This window comes from Petaurus breviceps, unplaced genomic scaffold, assembly GCF_028583685.1.
Source record: "Petaurus breviceps papuanus isolate PSGF00001 unplaced genomic scaffold, PetGlider_PUasm1.0 38, whole genome shotgun sequence".
NCBI classification, from domain to species: domain Eukaryota; kingdom Metazoa; phylum Chordata; class Mammalia; order Diprotodontia; family Petauridae; genus Petaurus; species Petaurus breviceps.
In genome coordinates, this window is record NW_027186304.1 from 19,146,865 (window position 1) to 19,148,570 (window position 1,706).

Below are 1,706 nucleotides of genomic sequence, written 5' to 3' on the forward strand. Positions count from 1 at the left end.
GCTTTCTACTTTATCTACCTGTGCCAATGTCATAACTACTCTGATGGCTTTCACTTTCTGGTTTTGGGACTCAGTCTTTTGGTATCTTAATAAATTTTCTAGTTTATTTCCTCATATGGCAAACATGACGTATTTTCTAATGGATAATTATATCAGCATATTTGTAATCTCTATAGGCATTGTGAATATGGCATTGCTGATACACCCTCCTACACATATGTATATACATATATATTCCCTTCAAGTATCCACATACTGAGAAAAGTCTCGTGAGTTACAATTATAGTTTTTCCATGTAGGAATGTAAACAGTTCAACTTTGATAAGTTCCTTATGATTTCTTTTTCCTGTTTACCTTCTCATGCTTCTCTTGCTTCTTGTATTTGAAAGTCAAATTTTCTATTCAGCTCTGGTTTTTTCACCAAGAATGCTTGAAAGTCCTCTATTTCATTGAATTACCATATTTTCCCCTGAAGCATTATACTCAGTTTTGCTGGATAGGTAATTCTTGCTTTTAATCCTAACTCCTTTGATCTCTGGAATATCATATTCCAAGCCCCTCAATCTCTTAGTGTAGAAGCTGCTAGGTCTTGTGTTATCCTGACTGTGTTTCCATAATACTCAAATTATTTCTTCCTGGCATCTTGTGATATTTTCTCCTTGACTTGGGAACTCTGGAATTTGGCTATGATATTCCTAGGAGTTTTCTTTTGGGGATCTTTTTTCAAGAGGTGATTGGTGAATTCTTTCAATTTCTATTTTGCCCTCTGGTTCTATAATATCGGTGAAATTTTCCTTCAGAATTTCTTGAAGATGATTTCTAGGCTTTTTTTTTTTTTTTACCAATTTATTTATTTATTTTTAGTTTCCAACATTCATTTCCACAGGATTTTGAGTTACAAAATTTTCTCCCTGTCTTTCCCCTCACCCCCACCCCAAAATAGCAAGTCTACTGAATACCCTTTCCCCCAGTCTGTTCTCTCTTATATCCTCCCCCATCCCCTGTTAACTTTCTAGTAGGGCAAGATGGATTTCTATACCCCAGTTCTAGGCTCTTTTTTTGATCATGGCTTTCAGGTAGTCCAATAATTTTTAAATTATCTCTCCCAGATCTCTTTTCCAGGTCAGTGGTTTTTCCAATGAGATATTTTACATTGCCTTCTATTTTTTCATTTGTTTGGATCTGTTTTGTAGTTATCTTGATTGTTTATAAAGTCATTAGCTTCCATTTTCTATACTCTGATTTTGGAGGAATTATTCTCTTTAGTGAGTTTTTGAAATTCCTTTTCCATCTGGGCAATTTGACTTTTTAAGGCATTCTTCTCCTCATTGGCTTTTTGAGCCTCTTTTGCCATTTGAGTTAGTCTATTTTTTAAGGTGTTATTTTCTTCAATATTTTTGGGGGTCTTCTTTAGTAGACTGTTGACTCACCTTTCATGATTTTCTTGCATCATTCTCATTTCTCTTCCCAATTATTCCTCCACTTCTCTTATTTGATTTTGAAAATCCTTCTTGAGCTCCTCCATGGCCTGTAACCAATTCATATTTTTCTTAGAAGCTTTTGATGCAGGAGTTTTGACTTCATTGACTTCTTCTGGTTCCATGTTTTGATCCTTTTTGTCCCCAAAAAAGGATTCTATGATTTGTTTGTGCTTCCTCTGCTTGTTCATATTGCCAGTCAATTGCTTGACTTTTGAGCTCTTTGCC